At 35.1% G+C, this 13,719-nt stretch overlaps 1 pseudogene; it reads right to left on the reverse strand.

Annotated features, from left to right (window-relative positions):
* The window catches only part of LOC107665455 (bone morphogenetic protein receptor type-1B-like), a 59,388-nt pseudogene that overhangs the window by 34,854 nt on the left and 10,815 nt on the right, over nt 1-13,719 (reverse strand).

The following is a 13,719-nucleotide window of genomic DNA, read 5'->3' on the forward strand; positions in this document are numbered from 1 at the left end:
GACAAGGCCCCCCAATAATTAGAACTGGCCAATCTGTCCCCCCACCCCAGTATCTGAAACTCGTGCACTGATCTGCTGCACTCCACTACGCACTATCCCCAGGCAGGGAGTTCCATAGCTTATAGGCACACGGATAGCAAAAGCGCGGCCACCTTTGGTAACAAGTCGAGATTTTGGAACCATTAATAGGGCCCTACCGGAGGATCTCAAGCAGCGATCAGGCTCATAAGGAATGAATAAATCACAAATACAGGCAGGAGCCTGACCCTTCAAGGCCTTAAAAACAAGCAACAAAATCTTAAAATCAATTCTAAAACTCACAGGCGACCGGCGAAGAGCAGCAAGAATCGGTGTAATGTTGTAACTTTGTGTAACGGTGTAACTTTTCTTAGTACGTGTTAAAAGCCTAGCAGCAGCATTTTGAATCAGCTGCAATCTTTGGAGATTTCTCTTGCTAATACCAGAATAAAGTGCATTACAATAATCAAGACTTGAAAGAAATAAAAGCATGAATGACTCTTTCCAAATCTGCCAAAGAAAGGAATGACTTTATCTTCGTTAGCTGCCTCAGTTGTGCAAAACAAGACTGCACCACTTTAGTCACCTGAACATCAGAAGACAGTTCTGAGTCAAAAACTACACCTAAGTTGCGAGCCTCTTTTCGAACATTATTAGATAAGGCACCCAGACTAGAGGAGAGATTATTAATATTAGCACTACTGGGGATGCATGGGGTAATTATAAGCACTTCTGACTTGTTACATGACATTAACTAACTGCTTGATTTTTACAGTACACTTCTGCCATATGGATGTCAACTTGAGATGGTCAACACTGATAATCTATTACTAAATATAATGTAGAAACTTTAATTTTCTGTAAAGCTGCTTTGCAACGATTTGCATTGTGAAAAGCGCAATACAAATAAACGTGAATTGAATTGAACCTAAAACAAACTCCATGGACCCATTTTGCATCAACTACTCATGCATATATTAAATATGAGTTGAAATGTACTCTGAAAGACATTTTTACATTTTAATAAAAGTTCACGAAGACAAAAATGTATTCTTGATGTGAAACGTCCACAGTAAAGATTCAACATTAAGTTTATATTTTTTTAGTGTGACAAAATCCTAAAACTATGACCTAAAACAGCATTTTATAATTATTATTCGTGATTCATGATGATATTAATTGACGGACGACTTATTTGCACTTTTAATAGTTCATTTGTCACTGAAGGAACATTTAGGAACATATTAGGTTCCAGTAACCTAAAACACACTTTTCCTTATACATGCATGTACATTTTACCCTAAAATCTCAGCATTTGTAAAAAAAAATACAAATAAAAAAAAACTCCATAGACACATTTTGCATCAATTACCCATGCATATATTAAATATGAGCTGAAGTGGATGCTGAAAGTCATCTTAAAATTGTAATAAAAGTTAATGAAAACCAAAATGTCTTCTTATCATGAATCGTCCACAATACATGAAATTGACATCACTTGAGTGTGACAAACTCCCTACAACTCCCAAATCAACATTTTTATCATATTAATGTTATTAATTATTTTAAGTTCATTTGTCACTGCAGTAGCATTTAACAGGTGATTAGAAACTTTCCAGTGACCTTCAACACACTTTTCTTTACACATGCATATACATTTTAACCTAAAATCTTCGTTTTGTTTAAAAAAATAAACTCCTTAGAAACATTTTGCATCAACTACCCATGCATATATTAAACATGAGCTGAAATGGACTCTGGAAGTCATCTTAAAATTTTAATAAAAGTTAATTTAGACCAAAATGTCTTATCATGAATCATCCACAATAGTTTCCCCTAAACTCTGTAAAACTATTACCTAAAACAGCATTTTTATGATTCTTATTCATGATAATTCATCATATTAATGTCATTAATTCTTTAAAGTTCATTTGTCACTGCAGCAGCAGCATTTAACAGGTGATTAGAAACTTTCCAGCTCCCTAAAATACACACACGCATGTACATGTCAACCTAAAATCTTGGGCTTGATTGAAAACAAACTCCACGGTCAAGTTGTGCATCAACTACCCATGCATATTTTAAACGGAATGTATATTATAGTTCTCCCCAGTGCATATTTGGCAAATGCAGCACTGCATTTCTGGCGCCCATCTGACAAATATTCTAAACATGAAACATGACGTGCAGCATATGGGGATCAGACACAAACAGACACCAGTCAAACGCTGCCATCAGAACCGAACATGCGCAAAACAGCAGACGGAGATTGCAGTAAACGCTGATACTCACCCTGAGCGGACCAACACAGCCACAGCGAACCCAGCAGAAAGAGCAGCGATGTCCAGCGGGTCTGAACCTGTAGCTCCATCCCTGAGATTCGAGCATGGAACCAGTGCATGGAAACACACGCACGCCGCTCGCTCCACAGTTACTCCACACTGACGGCCGGCTTGCGACGGACAGAGAGAAAGAGGGTGTTACTCTCTCGCTGCGATTGGGATGGCCCCTCCACTCTGGACACCTTGTGGAGAGACAATAAAAGCAGCAGTTGATCTCTGCGGCTCAGCCGGGACCCCAGCGGACCCTCCTCACACACAGGGGAGGGCCATCCGCTGAAAGGAGGCCAGGGGCCCCCCAAAACAGCCTCCAGTGCTCCAGAGTCACGTGACCACAGCGGCTGCACTCCTGCTGCCCTGACAAACCAACACCAGTACTTTAAAGGGGTCATATGTGACCCTGGACCACAAAACCAGTCATAAGGGTAAATTTTTTTAAATTGAGATTTATACATCATCTGAAAGCTGAATAAATAAGCTTTCCATTGATGTATGTTATGTTATCATTGATGTTTGTTAGGATCGGACAATATTTGGCCAAGATACAACTATTTGAAAATCTGGAATCTGAGGGTGCAAAAAAAAAAAAAAAAAACATACTGAGAAAATCATCTTTAAAGTTGTCCAAATGAAGTTCTTAGCAATGCATATTACTAATCAAACATTAAGGTTTGATATATTCACGGTAGGACATTTACAAAATATCTTCATGGAACATGATCTTTAATACAATGAACAAATACAAACCAAATATAGTTCAAATTCAGTTAGACTTGTTTTAACTAGTCTCTTTCATTTCGTAAAGAAAATGTGAGTGGTGTTTTCCATACAATATTCACCAAATTAACAAAAGGGTGTTGTGGGTGCTTGCCAGGGTGTTGCTAACCAACAAACAGACAAACCAGCAACAAATACACAAATGCAATAGTAGATTAAATTCAGTTTGAACTGATTTAACTAGTCTCTTTCATGTCATAAAGAAAATGTGATTGGTCCTTGCTTGTGCAAAAATCAGCACATTAATGATAGGGTGTTATGGGTGGTTGCCAGGGTGTTGCTAACCAACAAACTGCTAAGCCGGTAACAAATACAAACCAACTATAGTGGCTTAAATTGGACTGTTTAACTAATCTCTATTATTTCATAAACACAATTAGGTGTTTGCCCATGAAAAACCGGGTGTTGTGATTGCTGGGGTGTTGCTAGGGCGTTACTGTGTACTCATCTATGTAATGTATGAATTACATAAGATTGTTTTGTTATAATGTATTTTGTGCATGAAGTGTCCAACATTCCACACTTTTTTTTTTTTTCCTTATTTAAGTGCATTTTTTCCTTTTCTGAATTTTCAGTGTGAGCACACTACTCAAAAGAATAGTGCATACGTATGCGATTTAGGATGCACCTGATGATACTATGTTGTGATGCAGTTGCTAAGGTGTTCTGAATTACTTTTAAGTGTGTAAACCAGTGTTTTAACCATTTTTATCATGTTTCTATGCAGTAGCTAGTATGTTTTCTGTAGGATTCTGGCGTTTAGCTGGTTAAATTCTGAACTTACCGTACTACTATGTTTGATTGCATCATTATGAGCTCTAATACTAGTGATAATTTACTTATGTTTAACAACATTTTAAACTGCAACTAAAAAAAACAATATTTTTTGGGGAAAAAAATCTCCATGTAGTTTGACATCGAAAACATGAAAGCAAATGACACACCATGTATTCTCACTCAAAGTGCTGTAAGAACTAGTTCCTGCCGGGTCGGTTAAGCATTTCCTCCTTTCCCCTGTAGGGTGCCAGCGGCTGACTGACAGCTCATTATGGCTGGGATAAAGAACACAAAGCAGCAATGAAAACACACAAGAGCAGAAAGAGCGCATGACAAAAGCCATTCACACGTCAGGTGACTGCGGGACTCACCTCGGGCCACGACACACCCCCTCTCGCCCTAATCTCACCGACACATACAACTTAAGCCGATTAAGAGTTAGTGCCATTACTGAGATTACATCAAGAGCACAGAGATTCACATGAGAAATGAGCAGAATGAATGTTAGAGGAACTTCACATGTTCAGCAGAAAGTGATCAGACACACCTGCTGGACCAGAAAACAAGTGAAAAAATCCCACATCTAGAGACTAGAAGACTCATTTTATATGAGATGCTGAGCAGTAAAGATGAATACTGGATATTTTATTTTACCAATATTCACACTTTTCTACTCAAACAGTTACTGGTTCCTAAATATTGTGTCTACAGATAAATGGCAAAATGTTGGTCCAAATTTTCCTTTGGAAACATTTCACTTCATCAAAATGGACTTAGTTTGTCAACAACAGCAACAATAAAATACACAATAATAATAATAATAATAATAATAATTATTATTATTATTATTAAAGCTTCAAAAACAAATAAATATCAAACGTTTTGCACTTTTGAAAACAAGTCTTTCAGGTGAATAACAACCTAAAATACACCTTAAATAACAACTTTCTCTCAAAAATTAAAGTTCTGTCATTGCTTTCCTCGCCCTCATGTCATTCAAACCTGTTTGACTTTTACTTCTTTGGAACCCGAAAGGAAAAACTGACCAGGATGCTCTTTTCCATTCAGTGAGATGCTGTTGAGCATCAAAAATGACAAAAAGCACCATAACAGTATTAAACTTTACTTTGTTCATAGAGATTTCACTTCTTTTTCTAGCCTGTACTGCTTTTGTTGTTCCTCAGTTGTAAGTTATTTTGGAAAAATAAGTGCAAATGCCCTTGAATAAGTGCAAATGTACATTACTATTCAAAATCTGTGGTTGGTAAAATATTTTAACATTTCTGCAAAGTCTGCTCATGGAGGCTGAATTTATTTGATCAAAAATACAGAAAAAAAATTGGAAACAAACTGTTTTAACAGCTGTTTTCTATGTGAATATCTGTTAAAGTGTAATTTATTTCTGTGATGCGCAGCTGAATTTTCAGCATCATTACTCAGTTGTGCTGCTGAATATTTTTGTGGAAACTGTGATGCATTTTATATTTCAGGATTCACAGATTAACAGAAAGTTCAAAAGAACAGCATTTATTTGAAATAGAAATATTTTGTAACATTATAAATGTCTTTACTGTCACTTTTGATCAATGTAATGCATCTGTGCAGTATAAAAAGTAATTTCTGCCAAAAAAAAAAAACGTTTTGAATGGTAATGTACATACATGCAAAGGCATTACAGATGTATTCTGTCTTCTGAAGTCAAACGTAGTAAAAATGTGCCAATGCACCACATTTAAATGGCTTCATATGCGTTAGAAGACTTGAAATAAAGCACACAAGTTGTATGGATTGTTTCTGAGCTGCCTTGTGTTTGGTCTGCTTTCACTACTTGAAATAAAATAGTGTGAAAGTTCTGCTAAATGTCTCCCTTTTGTGCTTTACAAAATACAGAGAGTCATACAGATTTGGAATGGCGTGAAGGTAAATCATTATTTTTGGGTGAACTATCCATTTAAATGGTTTTATTATTGTTGGAACTATAATTAACCAACAAACCCTTGGGCAAAACACACAAAAGCTGCAGTTAGCATTCCCTCACAGACATGAGAAAAGGCAAGAGGTTCAGAGTCTGTGTGGATTTACGGCCAGACGACTCTGTCGCTCACATGCAGCTGGAAAATCTGTGAGACAACCGCAAAATTCACGACTTAAGTGAGGAACAAAGGACGCGGGCATAAGCGGTCGAGATGGCACGGACTCTTGAATTACAATAGCGGCTGACGGAATGCGATCCGTGAGCGATGTTCCGCCTGACAGCGACTCTGACCCCTGCCACTGTGAAATTTCAACAGGGGATTTTCTGCCGCGCTTTTTTTTTTTTTCTCCATCTTGAGCGGTCGTTGAGAGTTCAGTCACGGAAACTGGGAAAGACATTCCACTTCCTATGAGCCAACAGCTGCACACAGGTGTGAAACCCAATCGGATTGTGGCACCCGATGCCATCAGACCATCGGCATCTCCGGACCATCCTTCAGCTCTCAACACTGCACTTACAACAGCGATCTCTCCCTGCCGTCTCAGACACAACATTATAAACATTTGATTATCCTGTATCCTGACATGTTCATCTGTGCATGTTAGAGGTTTAAACTAATCACTAACTATTTTTAAAGTTCCCCTATTATGGGTTATGAAAGGTTCATATTTTGGTTTTGGGAGTCCCCAATAACAGGTTGGACATGCATGCAAGTTCAAAAAACACTTTAATTGTCTTATAATATGCATTATTTTTACCTTACTTGCTCAACGACTACCAAACGATTCGCTCAACGATTCATTTTTCCAAACCCCTCCTTTGCGTGACGCTAATCTGCGGTGATTGGTCCGATTGGCGATTGGTCGATTTCAGTTTCATTTCATCATGCCTGTAATGCCTGATAAAGCAGCGTTTGTGAGCGCAGTGCTGCTTTGTGCACAGCCGTTACCGGGGAAACAACCATTTTTACCGCTCCAAAAGCTGCACCAAGTGGCAAAGAATGAATTTGCATTTTCAAACGGCTTGGGATTCGTTTGAAAAACAACTCATTTAAATGATTCAGAGTCGACTCTTTCTTTTGAGAGACAATAATTTTTTATACGGTGCACTTTCAGATTTAAAACTTTGCAGGATGTTTTCATTCACTTAGAGCTGTGTTACACACTGCATGAAAGGTCATTTTCAAAAATCCATAATAGGGGCACTTTAAGGCAAGACACACCAGAAAAAAACGAATAGATATAACCATAGATATAACCAATAAATAGTCAAAACCCACTGCCACTTCCACCTGTATCATCAGGGTAAATTCAGCCTGTTCAATCAGAGATTATCTTACTATAGGGAGATGACCAATCACATTACAGCCTTGACGTCATTGAATTTCAGTCAGAGTTGTGCGACACTCAGTCGCCGTTTACGGATACCATAGGAATGAATGAGAAATGCCGTAAGCTGAATTGCACCTGTCGCAAAAAGTCAGTGACTTCTCTTATAAAACTGCATTTTTTTCATGGTAAACTCTAAAAATAGTTCAATCCAAAAGTATTATTTAGTGTAAAACATGTTGAAGATTAGCAGATAGGCTGTCGATTCATTAAATGATAAGCCGTTTCCTCTAAAAAGCTGTTTATTCAGTGTAGTGAAGCCTCTCCTCCATTAACATCCATTAAAAAAAAAAGGGCCTCTGGTCTCCTTTCCCATGTACTGCCAGACCGAAAGCGTTAGCTTTAGCTGTTACGCTTTTGCGGCAAATGGTTGCAGGCTTGCCTTCTAGTGGCTTTGTGTTCAATGGCACTCTGCACTTTACCTGCTGGACCATCATACACTCATAACGCATTTGACTGATAATCATGGACAATTTAAACAATAGACTTTACACTGACACTTTATCACTACTTTATTGCTAATTGCACTGCACATTTATACTGTGAATTTTTTTTATTGTCAGTTATTTTTCGAATTATTATACAGGTTCTCTTTTTCTTTCTATTTTGTAACTTTTTTATGCTATTATTATTTATATTTTTATTATACTTTATTGTATATTCTATTTTTTTTTACGTATTTTGTATTGTCCTTGTAAGTTGTTTGTTTCCTTTCTACCCTGTCATTCTCGAGAGGAGTAAACAAAGTAAGAATTTCATTTTACTAGTACATATGACAACAAAGCTCTTGAATCTTCAATACTTCCACAGTTGATAACAAAAACTACAAATGTTTTTGTATTACAAGTTTTCTGACATGTTTAAATATGCAAACGAGGCATTATCTAATTAAACATGCACTAATTTGCACAAATTTCCAGAAAATCAATATGAATATTAGATCAAGCCAGGTTCAACATTCTTGTTTGATTATGTCAACATATTAGAATGAAAGGTTTTTATAGAGTGAATTTTTGATAATCTCTTTTTATCACTGAAAATACTGTCAAAAGTGAGGAAAAAATACATTTTTCACTATGTTTTTAGGAATATAATGTTATATAAAACCAGGCAAATTACAGATATGTGAACAAACCCCTCAGTAAAAACCTTCATAATATAGAAAGAAATAAAACTGTAAATTTTGGTGTATGTAAGTGCTGCTGAAATGGAGAAAGAAACTCATTTAGAGAAAACGGCCCTTAAAAATACATAACTGAAATCTAAAGACGCAAACATATAAAATGCAAAAATAAAACCAGGTGAATGATATATGAACAAACCCCTCAGTAAAATCCTTCAAAATATAGATATGAATAAAACTGTAAATTTTGGTGTATGTAAGTGCTGCTAAAGTGCAGAAAGAAACTAATTTAGAGAAAACGGCCTTTAAAAATAAGTATTGTAAATGAAATCTATGGATGCAAATAAATAATGTAATAAAGTGAGGTGAATGATATGTCAACAAACCCTTCAGTAAAATCCGTCAGAATATAGAAAGGAATAAAACTGCAAATTTTGGTGTATGTAAGTGCTGCTGAAGTGGATAAATAAACTAATTTAGAGAAAACGGCCTTTAAAAATAAGTATTGTAAATGAAATCTATGGATGCAAATAAATAATGTAATAAAGTGTCAACAAACCCCTCAGTAAAATCCTTTAGAAGACAGACATGAATAATACTGCTAAGTTTGGTTTATGCAAGTGCTGCTGAAGTGGAGAAACAAACTAATTTTCATAAAAAGGCCTTTAAAGATATGCATTATATTTGGAATCTACAGACGCAAACATGGGTGCAAAAATAAAATCATGCAAATGATATATGAACAAACCCCTCAGTAAATATATTCAGAATATAGAAAGGAATAAAACTGCAAATTTTGGTGTATGCAAGTGCTGCTGAAGTGGATAAAAAACTTTTTGAGAAAATGGCCTTTAGAGATATATTGTAACTTAAATCTACAGAAGCAAATAGATATGTATATAAGTGCTGCTGAAGTGGATAAATATTTTTTGAGAAAATGGCCTTTAGAGATATATTGTAACTTAAATCTATAGACGCAAATAGATAGAGTGTAATAATAAAATCAGGCAAATTATATCAACAAACCCCTCAGTAAAATCCTTTAGAAGACAGACATGAATAATACTGCTAAGTTTGGTTTATGCAAGTGCTGCTGAAGTGGAGAAACAAACTAATTTTCATAAAATGGCCTTTAAAGATATGCATTATATTTGGAATCTACAGACGCAAACATGGGTGCAAAAATAAAATCATGCAAATGATATATGAACAAACCCCTCAGCAAATATATTCAGAATATAGAAAGGAATAAAACTGCAAATTTTGGTGTATGCAAGTGCTGCTGAAGTGGATAAAAAACTTTTTGAGAAAATGGCCTTTAGAGATATATTGTAACTTAAATCTACAGAAGCAAATAGATAGAGTGTAATAATAAAATCAGGCAAATGATATCAACAAACCCCTCAGTAAAATCCTTTAGAAGACAGACATGAATAATACTGCTAAGTTTGGTTTATGCAAGTGCTGCTGAAGTGGAGAAACAAACTAATTTTCATAAAATGGCCTTTAAAGATATGCATTATATTTGGAATCTACAGACGCAAACATGGGTGCAAAAATAAAATCATGCAAATGATATATGAACAAACCCCTCAGTAAATATATTCAGAATATAGAAAGGAATAAAACTGCAAATTTTGGTGTATGTAAGTGCTGCTGAAGTGGATAAATATTTTTTGAGAAAATGGCCTTTAGAGATATATTGTAACTTAAATCTACAGAAGCAAATAGATAGAGTGTAATAATAAAATCAGGCAAATGATATCAACAAACCCCTCAGTAAAATCCTTTAGAGGACAGACATGAATAATACTGCTAAGTTTGGTTTATGCAAGTGCTGCTGAAGTGGAGAAACAAACTAATTTTCATAAAATGGCCTTTAAAGATATGCATTATATTTGGAATCTACAGACGCAAACATGGGTGCAAAAATAAAATCATGCAAATGATATATGAACAAACCCCTCAGTAAATATATTCAGAATATAGAAAGGAATAAAACTGCAAATTTTGGTGTATGCAAGTGCTGCTGAAGTGGATAAAAAACTTTTTGAGAAAATGGCCTTTAGAGATATATTGTAACTTAAATCTACAGAAGCAAATAGATAGAGTGTAATAATAAAATCAGGCAAATGATATCAACAAACCCCTCAGTAAAATCCTTTAGAAGACAGACATTAATAATACTGCTAAGTTTGGTTTATGCAAGTGCTGCTGAAGTGGAGAAACAAACAAATGTTCATAAAATGGCCTTTAAAGATATGCATTATATTTGGAATCTACAGACGCAAACATGGGTGCAAAAATAAAATCATGCAAATGATATATGAACAAACCCCTCAGTAAATATATTCAGAATATAGAAAGGAATAAAACTGCAAATTTTGGTGCAAGTCAGTGCTGCTGAAGTGAAGAAAAAAACTAATTTGAGAAAATGGCCTTTAAAAATACATATTGTAACAGACACCTACAGATGCAAATTAAAAATAACATTACAAAAAGCCAAATAACCCAAAATCTTAAAACTGACCAGTGCATGAAAACACAATGTTTTTGCCTGTCTTGCCTAAAACCAAACTCTAAAGCATTTAAGCTTGCCTCACTAAAAACAGACGCTGAACGTCTAATTGTTCTGCTTCTTGAGAGTTTCCTCAGGTCTCATGGTGTCTTGCTTTCAAGCTCCCAGCATCCCAACCGTGAGCCATTGGTGAGCGAGAGAAAGACGATCCTCATGAATATGCAAAGCCGGCACAATGGGCCGCCACGGAGCATGAAACAATCACAGAGGCTTTGAAGTCACTGGGAATGCTGGGTAAGGCAAAACAAAACTTCTCAAGAGGACTAAGAAACCGTCACAGCAAGAATCATGAGGGGGACGCTGGGTAAAGAGGAATAATCAGTCCTCTCACTCCGGAGAAAGAGGTTTTCAGAGAGGTTAAATAAAGCGCTGATGCCAATGTGCCGCAGTGAGGGGTTCAACAAGAACCATAAACTGTTTAGAGAAAGTTTAGAAGAGAAAAACAACGTTGGAATTGATTCGTTACCGCGGCGACAGGGGAAGCAAGCTTCTATGAACATCTCACATCTTCATGCATCATACCAGTACAAGATTTAGTGTCTAAAACAGTCATACGACAGCTAAAGGAACCTATAAATGACAATATCAGAGTATTAAACTGTTTACACTCGTGCTTTGTCTTTTTGATGCATAATTACACTACTGTTCAAAAATTTGAGGTCAGTAAAATATATATTATTTAAAGAAATTATATTTTTGATCAGCAAGGATGCTTTAAACTGATCAAAAGTGACAGTAAAGACATTTATAATGTCACAAAAGATTTCAAATAAATGCTTTCCATTCATCTGTGAATTCTGAAAAATAAAATGTATCTCAGTTTCCACAAACATATTGAGCAGCACAGCTGTTTCCAACATTGATAATAATCAGAAATGTTTGTTGAGCAGCAAATCAGCATATTAGAATGATTTCTGAAGATCATGTGACACTGAAGACTGGAGTAATGATGCTGAAAATACAGCTTTGATCACAGAAATAAATAGCAGTTTAACATACATTCACATAGAAAACAGCTATTGGAAATTGCAATAATATTTCACTATTTTTACTGTATTTTGATCAAATAAATGCAGCCTTGGTGAGCAAAAATCATAAAAACTCTTGCTGACCCCAAACAAAATGTGAGAAACAGCCACTTCCTGCATGTTAACTGGCAAGTGAGGATTCTGCAAATGGCGTGACGTGGGCATCACCTGTAAACATCTCACCTGAGAGCATCACAGTGTGTAATCACCTTACTACAGCAAACACGGCTCATAACGCCTGGCACAGATGTGCTGGCTGTGTTGAGTCTGCTTTGCTCAGCTGTGTTTGCGTTCTGACACACACAAGCTTGTAGTGAATTAGCAGGTAAATATCTTGAGCTTGTAATCCAAAAGATGCTGTTTCAAACCTAAGCACTAACTAACAAACTAACTCAGACTGAAGAGAATCCCGCAGACGTGACGTCTTAGCGGGCAACCGCCGGGGCTGTAAAATGTCAAATGGTCCTCTGTGTGACTCATATTGATGTAGATTATGACTGCAGCTGTTATAACTGCATGAGTTTCTGGATTTCACTCAGTAGTGCGCTTGTGTTAGTGTGTGCACTAATGAGAACTCCATATCTGAGTGAAACAGTAGCTGCTGTCTCTGCATAAATACCATGAGGTTAATTCTACTGAATAAAAAAACAATACATACAAAACATTTAGGGCAGAATCGAGTCATTAAAATGGAATTTGGCATAAAATATGGATGAATAAATCAAAAGTATGGCTGTACACTTAATCGAATGGTGATATAGACTGACGTCTGTCTGCAAAAAGACTGCTATGTAAATCTCTTCACTAAAACCTGCCAAAATAAAAGTTCGGTCTAACTTTAAGAAATTGTGACAGAAATATATTACTATTGCACAGTAGAACATACATTTTAAATAATAACAATAAAATTAATATAGGTATTAAAACATTCTTTTTTAAAGAATAACACAATTTGTCCCCCGTGTTTTAATTTTAACAGTAAACCTCTGTTGTGCAGCACTTTGTTTGCCATAAAATGAAATGAATTGTTCAAATTTCAGTTGATTAGATTTTAAAGGAGGGATTTAATTGTTCACATTATTTTGATTACATTAATGATTGCATTCCTTAGATTACAACCATTTTTTATTATAATTTTGTATTAAATCATAAACAGAACCCAGAAAAATAAAAACAGACAGAATTTCTGAAAAAATAAAACATTGCACAGGACAATATTATTGCAATAATTATTTATAAATTATTAAATTGTTAATTTTTTATGAATTCAACCAATATTCTTTATGATTATTAGAATTTAGTTAATCCAATAAAATGGAGTCCAGAAAAAATAAAACAGACACGGAATTTATTTTAAAAGAAAGAAAGAAAGAAAGAAAGAAACAAAAAGAAAATTGCAGAGGACAATATTATTGTTAAATTGTTAAATTATTAAATTGAAAAAATAAATAAAAATTATTTGATATAATTATTTTATGAATTCACGTGACATTCTTTATGATTATGAACATTTAGTTAAACCATTAGAATGGAGTCGAAAAAAAAATAAAACTTCTGAAAAAAATTAAATAACAAATTCTGGAAAAAAAATAAAACTTCACAGGTCGATATTAAAATAGATTATGAAACTGTTAATTATTACATTATATACATATATATATATATATATATATATATATATATGTGAAAAATTTTAATTATGATTATTCAATTTAG

The sequence above is a fragment of the Sinocyclocheilus anshuiensis genome, unplaced genomic scaffold (assembly GCF_001515605.1).
Source record: "Sinocyclocheilus anshuiensis isolate Anshui unplaced genomic scaffold, SAMN03320099.WGS_v1.1 scaffold495, whole genome shotgun sequence".
Lineage (NCBI taxonomy): Eukaryota > Metazoa > Chordata > Actinopteri > Cypriniformes > Cyprinidae > Sinocyclocheilus > Sinocyclocheilus anshuiensis.